At 44.0% G+C, this 14,707-nt stretch overlaps 1 protein-coding gene across 2 annotated transcripts in view; it reads right to left on the bottom strand.

Moving 5' to 3' along the window:
* The window catches only part of JAK1 (Janus kinase 1), a 126,525-nt gene that overhangs the window by 58,245 nt on the left and 53,573 nt on the right, over positions 1 to 14,707 (bottom strand). For both annotated transcript variants that reach the window (XM_069981382.1, XM_069981381.1), the window contains exon 2: positions 6,875 to 6,972. The gene's annotated coding sequence lies outside the window, so the exon portion shown is untranslated. The remainder of the gene's footprint in view (positions 1 to 6,874; positions 6,973 to 14,707) is intronic.

A 14,707-nucleotide genomic window follows, 5' to 3' on the forward strand; every position in this document is an offset into this window, starting at 1 on the left:
CAACAACAACTGGAATGCCCATGTACCTCTTATACAGACCTTCAGACGCTACAAATATTTAGGTCTATATGTAATGAATACCTGATGGTTATACAGTATTTCTAAATCACTTGCTGATACAACTATGTCAGATTAGTTAAAGGCCAGAAACAGCACTCCAGATACCCTGTTGAAAACTCTGCTGTATACCAGAGCTGAAACGTGTTGCCAGATTAAACACAACTTGTTTTTTGGGAGTTGGAATCTCCGCTCTCCGTTGGGTATCTGGAGTGCTGCTTCTGGTCTACTGTGCATTCCCAGCAGTGAGAATGCTGGTAATGATCCCTGAGGTGCAGCAATGATCCATCATTCAGTAAACACTTCTTATAGTTGTGCCTAGTATTGGCACAACTTGCAAAAGTCAGTGGGATTGCACTACTCACTATCGGTTGATATCTTCTGCCTATACTTGGTGATAATACACCAGGAAGCGCCCCTCGCTTCTTTTTCTTTTGCAGATAACATAAAGGGTTATTCATCTCAGCTAACATCGTTATACTTTAGGGGGTTCATTAAGGTATACCCTGCTCTTTCCCTTCCATTGTTGACAGCTCATTGCCTAAGCTACCGGCCACTACTCTGCTGTAAAGCAGTGGGCTGGCTGGTGTATATAGCTACATATTTATATATTACACAGCAGTGTATATATATATATATATATATATATATATATATATATATATATATATACATACACACATACACACACATCTACATTACAGCTATACATAGCAGCTAGACAACTGCTTTTAGAGCACAGTGGTCTTCATTAACCTGGATGAGCTGTCCACAATTCCATTATTTGGGGGGGGGGGGAAGCAGCATTACAGGAGAAGGAGATTTTGCTAAATTACAATGTCACAGAGATTTAAACAGTTTCCTCACTGCTGACATGATATTGATACATCATGCTGGGCAGGGAAACTCTCCATTACAGGCCTTCCCTGTCCATAAAAGTCCGCTAAATTAAAGACGTGTGAATGTGACCTAAGACAAATGGCTAGTGAAAAATAATTTCCAGGCAGAGCTGAAGCATCAGGATACAAGATTTCTAGTTAAAGGGGTTATCCAGTGCTACAAAAACATGGCCACTTTCCCCCTACTGTTGTCTCCAGTTCAGGTTTGCAATTCTGTGCAAATCGATGGATTAAAGGAATAGAGATTAAAGGGGTTATCCAGCGCTACAAAAACATGGCCACTTTTTCCCCTACTGTTGTCTCCAGTTTGGGTCAGGTTTTGAAACTCAGTTCCATTGAAGTAAATGGAGCTTAACTGCAAACTGCACCTGAACTGAGGACAACAGTAGGGGGAAAAGTGGTCATGTTTTTGTAGCGCTGGATAACCCCTTTAAGAATCTAAATTCCAGCAGTAATGTTTAGAATCCCACTACAAGAAAACCTGTTCGACCCACCCTTTCTTTATACAGACAATGATGTAGTGGCATAGACCATAACCAGGCCAGAAACAGTAACTGGGGGCCTTTTTGAAGCATTGAGTCCAGGTCAGCCATGTTTGTAAAGATTTCCCACTATATAATGAGAACTCACATCTTGTGTTTATTGTTTGCAGAACACCAGGAAAGATACAATGGTAAACACCGCAGGTGGGATTTATCTCGGCATAAAGTAGCACACTGGTTTGCACAAAAATATGCGACTTTCTGCTGATGAACATTTTGTTGCCTAATGGGTGCACCAGCTCAAAGCCATGCGCCTATCAATACATAAAGCATGGAACGTGGGGGCGGGGATTTAGTTTCGACTGGTGTACAGATATACCAATCTTAATAGATACCCCCCCATTATCATACAGTTTACAGAAACAAAGTTCAATAGACTCTACAATGGTCAAGGTAAAACATCTTCTGGATCTGCCCTAAAGCCGGCATCACCCCATGATCTTCTCTGGAGCGGCTTTTGGAATTTGGAAAATGCCTGGACAGCTTTAGCTGTCCAGGCATGATGGGAGTTGTAGTTTTGCAACAGCTGGGGGGTCACAGTTTGGAGACCCATGCTCTACAGCAGGGGTGTCAAACTGGAATAGTCGCAGGCCAACCACGATGACTATTGAAGTGCGAATGCTGCGGTCCTGGCACTGTCAGAGTAGCGTGCAACGTTCCTGGCACTGTCAGTGGCGTGATTCTCCTAGCGCTGTACACTATGATAAATGACATGATAAATTGCTATGATATGATTAAACCTAAACCCATGTAATAGCCAACCCCCTCCCCCAATATTGCCCCCTGTAGTAGCCAACTCAACCAAAATTGCACAACATATTAGCCAGCCCTCTCAATAGTGCCTTAATATTAGCCAGCCCTCCCCCATAGTCTCTTATAGAGTAGCCAGCCCCCCCAATGTTCCATATAGTAGCCAGCCCTCCCCAATAGTATCATATAGTAACCAGCCCTCCCCAATAGTCTCCTACAGTAGCCAGCCCTTTCCCGTAGTCTCATAGTAACCAGCCCTCCCCTGTAGTCTCATATAGTAGCCAGCCCTCCCCCATAGTCCATACAGTAGTCAGTCCTCCCCATATTCTCTTCTATAGTAGCCAGCCCTCCCCAATAGTCTCTTTTATAGTAGTCAGTCCATCCTGTAGTCTCATGTAGTAGCCAGCCTTCCCAATAGTGCACAAATTGTAGCCAGCTCCCCAAGTGTTCCATATAGTAGCCAGCCCTCTCTAGTAGTCTCATATAGTATCCAGCCCTCCCCAGTAGTCTCATATAGTAGCCATTCCTCCCCAGTAGTCTCATATAGTAGCCATTCCTCCCCAGTAGTCTCATATAGTAGCCATTCCTCCCCAGTAGTCTCATATAGTAGCCAGCCCTCCCCATAGTCTCTTATATAGTAGCCAGCCCTCCCTGGTAGTCTCATGTAGTAGCCAGCTCTTCCCCATAGTCTCTTATATAGTAGCCAGCCCTCCCCAGTAGTCTCATGTAGTAGCCAGCCCTCCCCAGTAGTCTCATATAGTAGCTAGGCCTCCCCCCATAGTCTCATATACTAACCAGCCCTCCCTTATAGTCTCTTATATAGTAACCATGGCGGGCCAGATGTAATTCAAACTCTGAATTGCCTGGCAAGCCGAAATTAATGGCACCCACGGGCCAGAGTTTGACATGACTGCTCTACAGAAATCAACAGAAACTACCCCAAAAGTCTAACACCAGCAGCAAATTTCTAGCAGCAGTGGTTACCTATCCACCTGTCACTCACAAGGGGCAGGACTCACTCATCGCTAACAACTTGAGCATTGGGGAGGGTGATGGAGGGTAAAGCCGTGTTGTTGGTTTTCTGGGTTAATGCTTTTTTTTTTTTTTTGGATGGACAATTTATTGCAGTTCAACTAATACATTCATATTGGACTTTTGATACAAGGTACAGGACATTGCCAAAGGTTTATGTGCTGTTTTTTGTACTTTTTTTTGTCGCTTTTACAGCGGTGAAACTTTAGTTTTCCATCCCTGTTGTATTTTTATACAAAAATGCATAAAACTCCATAAAAAAAGTCACAAAAAATAAATAAATAAACTTTTAAAAAATAGTCCACCATTTGCTGCACATCTCTATAAAGTAAAAGGGAACATACAGCCGACAGCTGATTAAAGCAATTAAAGGGAATGCACAAACAATCTAGGTTAGTTTGTGCAACCCTGGCTGCAAAATCATCAAGCCGTATAATAGGCTCTGTAAGCGAACACTAACCTATCAGGTAGGCACACATTTACACTATTGCTCTGGCCGTGTAATGCAGCCTATACACAATGCACAGGTGCTATAGGCTTTTTTAGTTATGCAACCACAGGAATACCAGCCACTTGCAACTATGGCTACATCTTTCGTACAACTTGAAACAGTAGAAGTAGACATTAGCAATAGTAGAAGTAAACATGAGCAATTAACCAGCTTATCTGAGTCACGTCTATACACAGTGGGAGAGAATGAAGCAATACTGCAAACAAACACTCTCATCAAAAAACCTTCTACAGTTCTGCGCATACAGTTCCCATGCAGACCCATATCTTGAGCTTAACATTTACAAAGAAGCAAACTTTGTCTGTAGTCTGTGCCTGCTGTGATTTAACTAAACATTATTTGTTGATTTACCAAATGTGCCAAAATCCACAAAAAAAAAAACTAAAAAACACCAGAGCAAAAAAAAAAAAAAAAAAAATCCCTGTGTGCATTGCATTTCATTTTTCCAAATTGATCAAAAAAAACACCAATGTGCCAATCTTGTTTTTTTATTGCCGTATTTTCTGAAAAACATCCAGTCTTAACCCCTTCAGGACTGCCGACGTAACTGTATGTCCATTTTTTCACTGCATTCCTGCTCATAGACGTAGTTATAAACACAACGATCAGCTGATGACAACGATCATCGGCTGCTTGTTGATATAGGTTTGGACCTATAATTGTCGACCGCCGACCGTGCATCGCTACGTGAAATTGTGGTGCACAGCCAGCGGCTGTTGATTTGCAAAGTGCATACATTACCTATCCATGGTCCAGGGCTCCTCCTGCGCTCTTCTTCTCCCTGGGTCCCATGCGCTGCAGCTCCAGAGTGGCGCTCATTTACAGTTATTATCGGGCCCCCATTGGGCCATGTAATAGTACCCTTAGATTGTAAGCCCTGGCGAGCAGGGTCCTCTTTCCCCATGTACCAGTCTGCCATTTACCTTTATGTTATGTGTTTTGGATCATGAAATGTTCCTGTTTGCCACACCCTGTCGCTTGTATATTGTTCTGGAATTAATGGCGCTTTATAAATAAATACATAAATAATAATGACAATAATAATAATGGCACCATTTAGGCGCTACTTATAACTACAATAATAACTTAAATTTTATTCGGAATGTTGATAGGAAAAAAACTGCAATTCTACCAGTGTTTGTTATTTTAGGTAGAATCACAGAGAGAAATCTGGCACATTTTTTGGCATGACAGAGCATTGTTTGCAAGATGGCTGCAGCTGTGAGCGAACACATATTGCAATACGATGTTGCTTTATGATCAACATTAACCCCATAGAATAAAAGGGCCACAGCACTAATGTTAGTTTTTCTCTGGCACAGTGCATATACAAGGAACTCCAGCAGCCCTATTCACTTGAATGGAGCTCTGCTGCTGTATCTCACAATGCAGATGAGGCCAACAGTGCAGCTGTGCAGGGAAAACCAGTCACCAACCAATGTATACAGGTCTAAGTGGTTGTGCCCCATAGAGAATGAAGGAAAATGCTTGCCTTGTATGCATTTGGGAGCACTTAAAGGGGAACTCCAGGTAGAGGTAAAAAAAAATGAAACTTCTGCAGAAGCATAAAGCATTCCTAACCTATCTATTCCAGTTTTGAAACTACCAAAAATCCATTTGTTTTGGGGGGTTTTGTTCTGTTTTGTGTTTCTGCACTTCCTGGTTTATCAGTTGTAAACAGTGCTACAGGTTCTAGAGTACTACACAGTACCACCTGTAGTTCCACAGTACTACAGGTTTTTCTTTTCATTTCCACGCACATATTATGATCAAGCATCTGTTATCTTTGAAGTTGAGCCCCACAATAAGGCTCTGATCCTCTCTGCTGTTTAGCATCATTTGCTTGTGAATCATTTTTGTGAATACCCTGCAGTACTGCAATGATACTCCAACATGTGTTAACACAGCCGTAATTTTACTGCACACTTCTGCACAATTAGAGAAATCAGTGCAACACCTGCTTCTGGCTGGTCAGAGATGGGGAATCATTTAGGGAATTGGGTTATCCAGACAAGCCTCCTGTGACATCACGCCCTGCCCCCTGTCTGCATCATCAGCCTGATCTCAACAAATACACACAATGTGAGACAGAAGCATGGAAGATTTGTCTCCTAAGGGGGAGAGCAGAAGGAGCAGTAGACAATGTGGATTTGCACAGATGCCTTTTTTTTCACTTCCTGGATTTCTATCAGCTACCAGTATGGTAGAATCGCACAGATACAGTAATACATTGTATAGACACATACATTTAACTTTTAGGGTACAAACACACACACCGTATACACAGCGTATTTACTGCTGCAATACACATCAAATACGCAGCAAATACGCAACAGATACTCAGCAGATACACAGCAGATTAGATCTAAATAACTGAACACAGCATCAAATCTGCACCATCAAATCTGCTGCAGATCTGCTGCGTATACAGTGTGTGTGTGTGTTTGTACCCTTAGGGTACAAACACACACAGCGTATACGCAGCAGATACGATGGTGCAGATTTGATGCTGTGTTCAGTTATTTAGATCTAATCTGCTGCGTATCGCAGCAGTAAATACGCAGCGTATATGCCGTGTGTGTTTGCACCCTTAATGTACTTTAAGGGTGCGTTCACACCTACATTTGATGCTGTGTTCGGGTATAAACCCACACACCGTATAAGCAGCGTATTTACTGCTGCGATACGCAGCAAACACGCAGCAAATACGCAGCAAAAACGCAGCAGATTATAGCTAAATAACTGAACACAGCATCAAATCTGTACCAACAAATCTGCTGCGTATTTGCTGCGTATTTGTTGCGTATCTGCTGTTTATACGGTGTGTGGGTTTGTACCCTTCAGTTATTTAAATTAAATCTGCTGCAGAAAATCAGCTGCAGATCCTGTAGGTGTGAACGCACCATTAATAGAAAACAAGTGTTTCTTATCCGGAGTTCCCCTTTAATATTATCCCCTTTCCTGTGGATGAGGAATAACAATGGGAATATCATTTAGTCTTCTGACTTATTCACAGCTAAATCCCATCAAATCCATGTACAGTTTTATTAAAAACATGAAATGGTAATAACTTGGTTACTCACAGAAACATCTCTTCTGCTAAATGCTTACAACCGATACGCTTTAAATACTGTTCACATCCCCTTCGTTTCCTTGCGTGCAGCTATCCGATAAGTGAGCTCTGTATGCAAAATATGAAGTTAAACACATGAACTATTGTTACAAAGCGATCAAACACTTCAAAAAGCAGAAGGTCACAGTATAAAAAGTAAACAAAAATAGTACATAAAGCAACTATGCCGGTTTTAAATTAAAGGGGTTATCCAGCGCTACAAAAACATGGCCACTTTTCCCCCTACTGTTGTCTCCAGTTCAGGTGCAGTCTGCAGTTAAGCTCCATTTACTTCAATGGAACTGAGTTTTAAAACCCCACCCAAACTGGAGACAACAGTAGGGGAAAAGTGGCCATGTTTTTGTAGCGCTGGATAACCCCTTTAAGCCCCAACCCCTTTTATCCTGACAAATTTACTTAGAGGCATATGCCATGTCAACAGAAGTGTAAATGTAAATTTAAAAAACTGAATGTTTATTTTAATAAAGTTATATAGTTATATTACAAAGAAATCTAAAACTTCATTAAAGCAATGTATTGGCAAAAAAAAAGTACTACAAAAGTACCCCTTAGGGTGCGTTCACACCTACAGGATCTGCAGCAGATCTGCAGCAGATTTGATGCTGTGTTCAGTTATTTAAATGAAATCTGCTGCAGAAAATCAGCTGCAGATCCTGTAGGTGTGAACGCACCATTAAAGTGTCACTGTCGTTTAATTTTTTTTTTTTCAGACATCATAAGTACAGGCGATTTCAAGAAACTTTTTAATGTCTTCATGGCTTGCTTATGGAGAGGGGAGGGGTGAAGATAGATGAGGCACCAAAACAGGACAACAAAGAGTTAATCTACAGTTAATCACCCGGCTATCTCCTCTGACAGTCAGCACTTACCTCTCAGACCTCTGAATACCACTGTCACCCACCTCCTTGTTGTGTAATCCTTTGTTCTCTGCTCTCTGCTGCCGACTAACTCCCTCCTCCCCCTCCCCTCTCTACAGAACAGACAGGTTGTGTCTGATGAAGTCACAATTTTCTGATATTTTGCAGTGAATGGAAAAGAGGAGAGAGGGGGGGACCTGGGAAAAGGCTTTCTAAATGCAGATAATGGCATACTTGCCTAATAAACCCAATTACAAAGTTTCTTAAAATCGCCTGGACTATTAATTTCTGCAAAAAAAAATAAAAAATCTCTTTAAAAGGCTTATATCTGGGGGAAGGATTGTGCTGCTTAATTTCATCATACCCAATCCTTTTGTTCTCAGGGGAGAAAAGCCACTGGCAGAGCTATCAGGTTGAGCCAGAGATGTCTGACAGAGCCTTTTATGCCCTCTTTACATTGGCAACACTTGCATGCACAGCTGTGGAGTCGGAGTTGGAGCTAGTTTTGCCTGGAGTCGGAGTTGGAGTCAGAGCTAGCTTCGGCTGGAGTCAGAGTTGTAGTGGGAAAAAAATGTACCGACTCCAGCAGTTTTTATATGAATTTTACATGTTTTGCTCATGAATATATATTATGAGCAATATTCTAATAGGACACTGGCCCTATTACATAAGGGTGGTCGGGGAATATATCAGTAATAGGACACTGGCCCTATTACATAAGGGTGGTCATGGAAAAGTTGTCAGTCACTATTTGGCAGTTTGTTTCTGAGCTGGAAGAGTCCATTGTGTGGGGGGAAATCTGTGCTGTTCTCTTCCTGGATGCTGGATGACTGTATATGAGCAGCAGTGTAATATGAAGATATCCTGTGTAATATAGAGGAGGAGAAGACATAAGTAGTGTAGCAGTAACCTCTGTCCTCAGTGTGGTGTTTTCTTTCTGGGAGAAGATTGTGTGTTTTTCTTCAGTGTTCTATGGCTGCAGCAGGCTGTGTGCGTGCTATGGCTGCAGTAGGCTGTGTGTGTGCTATGACTACAACAGGCTGTAAATGTGTGCTATGGCTGCAGCAAGCTGTGTGTGAGTGTGTGTGTGTGTGTGTGTGTGCACACACTATGGCTGCAGCAAGCTGTGTGTATGTGTGCTATGGCAGTAGCAGGCTGTGTGTGTGTGTGTGTGTGTGCGCTATAGCTGCAGCAGGCTGTATGTGTGTGTGTGTGTGTGTGTGCGTGTTATGGCTACAGCAGCTTGTGTGTGTGTGCTATGACTACAACAGGCTGTGTGTGTGCTATGGCTGCAGCAAGCTGTGCGTGTGTGTGTGTGTGCTATGGCTGCAGCAGGCTGTGTGTATGTGTGCTATGGCTGCAGCAGGCTGTGTGTGTGGTGTGCGCTATGGCTGCAGCAAGCTGTGTGTGTGTCTGTGTGTGTGCGCTATGGCTTCAGCAGGGTGTGTGTGTGTAGTAGGGATGCACAATGGACCGTAATATCGATACTACTATCGATATTTCAGGCAAAAAAACGGTTCGATACCAGGATTTCCTGGTATTGAAACTTTAAATTAAGCTGAGAACCTGGTGGGCGGGTAGCTGAGCGACGTCCGTGTTCTCTATTTGCCTCTCCCTGCCCCCTGCAGTCTCCTCCTCTGCTCTCCCTCCGTCCGCTCCCATTGGCGCCAATTTCAAATAGCCGGCACTTAGCTATTGCCGGCTATTTAAGTGTATAGATGCCGCTGTCACACTTACAGCGCCAGTACCCCCCTCCTGAGCCCGCTCCATATACAGCAGGGGTCGGCTACTGTGTGTAACAGACCCCCGCTGCTGGTGTCTCTCTGATAACAGAGTCCGGCTCCGCCAGACTCTGTTATCAGAGAGATGATTTATGCAGAGGAGCCGGAGCTGCACGGAGGAGAGCGGCTGGAGAGGGAGAGGAGGAAGGAGGAAAAGGCTGGAGAGGGAGAGCGGGAATATTAGTTAGAAACATAGAAGACTGTCAGCAGGAAAAGACCACCTGCTCCTTCTAGTCTAGTTCTGAGTTGTTCAGGACATGGAGGCTGGAGACTGGCTGCATCCACTGCACACACAGGAGAAGTTGCTTTATATGTTTCAGAAGTCGCCCCAGGATCATGTAGGACATTAGGGAGAAGCTGCTGAGCCAGTGTGATAAATAACTCCCCTGGTATATGACCGGCCATTTATGAAAGAGCAGGAGTTGGAGTCGGTCCTGATAAAATTCAGGAGTCGGAGCCTGAGTTGGAGCTGCGGCTTACTGACTCCACAGCCCTGGAGCCAAGCACGAACGTTTATGGAGGGGGTTTAAAAAGATTTGTCGGGTGAATGAGCACATATACAGCTTAACACATTGTTCTGTCCTGCACATCTGAAACCACCACAAAGAAGTATAGCAAAGTCAATATGCAATGTGACAATATAACTTATCATTGACATCTTTATATTCAAATGATCCACAGGAAAAAAAAGTGTGCAAACTTGTCCTCCAAATCACAGGGCAAGAGGCTGTTGTGAGACAATCTATACAGAAAGGCACAGATAAAGGGTTTATATAGTAGACAAATGCAAAGTGACTCTTGATAAATATTACCAAGGACAACTGCTGCCATCATGTCTCCTGTGTGTATTGGGGTTAAAGGCAAAAAAAAAAAAAAATCTTTTTTTTCCGAAAACAATTAGAGGGGCTCTCCACATCAGTCAACCCCTTTTTGTTGTAAGGGCCTTCTGACTGAATGCTAATCACAGGATGTCCTGGAGCTGGGACCCTCAGTGATCAGCTGTAATCTTTTAGGGAACCCTTTAGTTTCGCTGCAGCACCACTAAGGATATGAAGCATTACAGAATGTACAGATAGACCAGGTCCTACAAAGAGAAAGAGTCATACATTGGCGTTGGTAGCTAAGAGATGACAATAACAACCACCTCAACTAAATGATAAATGCCCCTCCTAAAGGGGTTGCCATACATATCTGATCAATATGCTTCTGAGCACTTAGATCACAAAAATAGGGGTCCCTTTTCCTCATGTGTGAATGGAGTTTTGGACACAAAATCCCTATTCTCATAAGCGTCGAGAATACCAGCAAACCCAAGGCCATGATTGACTTGGCAGTATTCATTTTCCTGATCCAGAGGTTACACACATACCATAACTATAATCCAGTTCCAGACAAGGAGGAAGTTAGTGGATGATGTATGTGACGCCATCACACTGCTAAAAAAAAAAAAAAAGCCTTTGTTTCTTTCTACACCCCTTACAGCAGCTGCCACTTATAAACAGGATACAAGCTTCATCCAGCAAAGCAAAGAACTAAGTCCATACAGAGAGGAGAGCAATGACAGGAGGAAAATATCCTACACTGTTTAAATGGCTATAATAATTTGCCTATGAAGAAACATCATAATGATGTGACCCACATGAAGATAGGGCGGGTGTCAAATCTATCATAAGGATGTAAAAGCTTCATTCAGACCTAGTTGGAGAACAGCAGTGTCCTCAACCCTGAGGTAAAGCGGCTGCCAGCAAATCTCCAGGAGACTGAACCAAGAGATGGACTAAGCTTGTCCTCAACTTTCCCTATCCTAGGCGAGAGAGAGAGAGAGAGAGAGAGAGAGAAAGAGAGAGAGACAGAGACAGAGAGAGAGAGTAAGGATATGTTCCCACTATGGAATATGCAGCCACTTGAAGATCCGCCTGTCCCATAGACTCCAGGACATTCCCAAACTAAATCTGCTGTTCGCCCAAAGAATTGACATGTCAGACAGCAGATGTCATTTGAGAATATCAATAAGTCTATGGGACGGGTGGAACTTCAAGCAGAGTCCGTCACGCGGCCTCCACTTGAAATTCAACTGCATATTCCGTAGTGTGAACATAACCAAAGACAGAAAATGGGAGAAAGTGAAAAAGGAGATAGAGAGAGTAGGGGAGACCCACGAAAGAAGAAGGAGGGGGGGGGGGGGGGGGGAGAGACACAAACTATAAAGGCCACCATAAACAGTGCACGACAAAGAGATAGAAGGTGGGACAGTGTATGGATATGATCCCATACTTGCAGGTTTTTGTTTGTTTACATAGTTAGAGCTTTAAGGGGCGCTCCAGCAAATTTCTTTTTCCTTTCAAATCAACTGGTGTCAGAAAAAGAAAGAGATTTGTAATTTACTTCTATTTAAAAATCTCCAGTCTTCCAGTACTTATCAGTTGCTGTATGTCCTGCAGGAAGTGGTGTATTCCTTACAGTCTGGAAAGCAGTAGAGGTTTTCTTTTGCTACTACTCTGGACAGTTCCTGACATGGACAGAGGTGGCAGCAGAGAGCACTGTGTCAGACTGAAAAAAATACTTTACTTCCTGCAGGACATACAGCAGCTGATAAGTACTGGAAGGTTGAAGATTTTTTTAATAGACATAAATTACAAATTGATTATTTGACTGCAATTTTTATCTAAATTGATTGTCTGGACTTTGTCATGTGATCAGTATTACTGGGCTTCATCATGTGATCAGTTTTACTAGGCATCATCATATGATCAGCATTACCAGGCTTCATCATGTGATCAGCATTACCAGGCTTTATCAGATCGTTTATGACAAGAAAAACACCTGATAAAGCCTGGTAATGCTGATTACATATATATAGCCTGGTAAAGGTGCGTTTACACAAAACCATAATTGGCCTGATCATACGATTAACGATGTCAGAGTAACGATTTTTTTTCATAACGATCAGCGTTTAGACGGTACATTATATCGTATGGAAGATCGTTTTGCGATTGCTTAAGCATATCTCACACATTGGTTAAATTGGCGAACGACTGTTTAGACGGAACGATCTGCGATTTTTTTTGAGAACGACGAACGACGATTTGAGAACATGTTGAAAGATCAAAATGAACGATTTCTCGTTCGTTGTTTGATCGTTCGCTGCATTTACACATACGATTATCATTTGAATTCGATCGTTATCGCGCAAATTCGCACGATAATCGTTAAGTGTAAACGCACCATAATGCTGATCGCATGATGAGGCCTGGTAATGCTGATCACACGATGAAGCCTGGTAATGCTGATCACGTGATGAGGCCTGGTCAAGCTGACCATGTGGCAAAGCGCATTTAGGATGTGTTTCTACATGCAATAAAATGCATGCACATGAAACACACCCCCTCGCATTCTCTGATGGTCCATTACTAACCATATACCGTATTATGGAAATGCTGACTACGGGCCTGCCTTGCATTACTCCACTCCCTGCTATGTACAGAACTCGCGACTGCAATGATGCTGGCCCCACACTGTTCCTATTGTAGCGAAATATCCATGTTTGTGCAGATAGACATCCCTATGGGTTTGGGACATACCTAGTGGTCTACAATAAGTAACTCCGGCAAGCCCTCAACATTTCGGCTAGAGACTCATGGACTGTTTACCACTGCCCCAAACCTGTCCTTCCTTCACAACATAACACTGCTGGGTGTGCAAGCCGAAGGCTTGATGTGTCTGTGGGCAGAGCCTGGTAAACCTGATAGTGTGCTGGAAAAGTTCCATCAGTCCCCATTAGTGCAGCAAGAGTCCAATCACTCTCTATCCATAACATGTCCCTCTTCTGTGCCCACTCCACCCTCCTTTATTAGCCCACTCATCCACCCCCTGCACCCCTCTTACCCATAGGTTACATGACCTCCTTACTGTCTCCAAGATCTACAATCCACCACCCACTCATGTACTCCCCACAAACTTACCCACCACATATTGCCGTTTCCTCTGCCCGCTCTACCCTCACTCTCCAGGCCTCTTCCCTAGCCTTCATATCATACCCGCACCCGCTCTACCCACCGTGCCCCCCTCTGTATCACTCTCAACAATTCCTCATAAACTGGTCCCACGCCAGTCATCTCCCAATTTACTACAACCCTTATCCTCCTATATCCTCGATAGTCACTGTTTTCAATATCCCCCTCAATTTCGAAGTCGACCTCACTACTCCCCTCACTCTAATCAGACTCTTTACTACTCCCATCATTCTCCAATTACCACACTGCTACTGCCCTTATTCTCCTCAGACCCCCTCAGTCTCCCCAGACCCGCTCCCTAATCACCTTAGTCTCCTCAGACCCGCTCCCTACTCCCCTCAGTCTCCTCAGACCCGCTCCCTACTCCCCTCAGACCCGCTCCCTACTCCCCTCAGTCTCCTCAGACCCCCTCACTACTCCCCTCAGTCCTCCTCAGACTCCTTCACTACTCCACTAATTCTCCAAGTACCACACTGCTACTTCCCTCACTCTCCTCAGACCCCTTCACTATTATCCTCATTCTCCTGACTACTCCTCTCATTCTCCTCAGTCCCCTCACTACTGCCCTCATTCTCCTCAAAACCCCTCCCTACTGCCCTCATTCTCGACAGACGCCTCACTACTGTCCTCAGTCTCCTCACTACTGCCCTTAGTCTCCTCAGACCCCTCACTACTGCCCTCATTCTCCTCAGACCCCCTCACTACTGTCCTCATTCTCCTCAGACCCCTTCACTACTGCCCTCATTCTCGACAGACGCCTCACTACTGTCCTCAGTCTCCTCAGACCCCCTCACTACTGTCCTCATTCTCCTCAGACCCCTTCACTACTGCCCTCATTCTCCTCAGACCCCTTCACTACTGCCCTCATTCTCCTCAGACCCCCTCACTACTGTCCTCATTCTCTTCAGACCCCTTCACTACTGCCCTCATTCTCTTCAGACCCCCCCCCACACACACTCACTACTCCCCTCAGTCCCCTCACTACTCCCCTTAGTCCCCTCACTACTGCCCTCATTCTCGACAGACGCCTCACTACTGTCCTGTCTCCTCAGACCCCCCCACACACACACACACTACTCCCCTCAGTCTCCTCAGACCCCTTCACTACTGTCCTCATTCTCCTCAGACCCCC

The sequence above is a fragment of the Dendropsophus ebraccatus genome, chromosome 8 (assembly GCF_027789765.1).
Source record: "Dendropsophus ebraccatus isolate aDenEbr1 chromosome 8, aDenEbr1.pat, whole genome shotgun sequence".
NCBI lineage: Eukaryota > Metazoa > Chordata > Amphibia > Anura > Hylidae > Dendropsophus > Dendropsophus ebraccatus.